Genomic DNA, 313 nt, shown 5'->3' on the forward strand with positions numbered 1-313 from the left:
GCTATACAAATCAAGTGTATTTTTGTTAAAACCTCTGTGTAGCTCAACAACACTGGTACATGTGAGACACATCGGCCCCAATCAGGCATCAGAAATCCCATAATCACCATCTACTTCTCGCAATAATGTTTCTGCCCGGTCTCGAACCGGGGACCTTTCGCGTGTTAGGCGAACGTGATAACCACTACACTACGGAAACTACACATTTCAGGCGGTCGGGGAAATAGACGGAACCTTGTTGAGCGATATTAGTAATTAATAAAGAATTGAATTAGCACGGTCGACAAAACCTATTGTTTCCGCCCGGTTTCGA

The 313-nt window shown here is 44.4% G+C and overlaps 1 non-coding gene across 1 annotated transcript; it reads right to left on the bottom strand.

Moving 5' to 3' along the window:
• Positions 1-126: 126 nt before the first annotated feature.
• Positions 127-199, bottom strand: trnav-aac (transfer RNA valine (anticodon AAC)). The gene has a single exon. It is a non-coding gene; the product is annotated as a tRNA-Val (tRNA).
• Positions 200-313: the final 114 nt, after the last annotated feature.

The sequence above is a fragment of the Seriola lalandi genome, unplaced genomic scaffold, assembly GCF_002814215.2.
Source record: "Seriola lalandi dorsalis isolate HSWRI2012SDOR001 ecotype SW California unplaced genomic scaffold, Sedor1 jcf7180001999866, whole genome shotgun sequence".
NCBI lineage: Eukaryota > Metazoa > Chordata > Actinopteri > Carangiformes > Carangidae > Seriola > Seriola lalandi.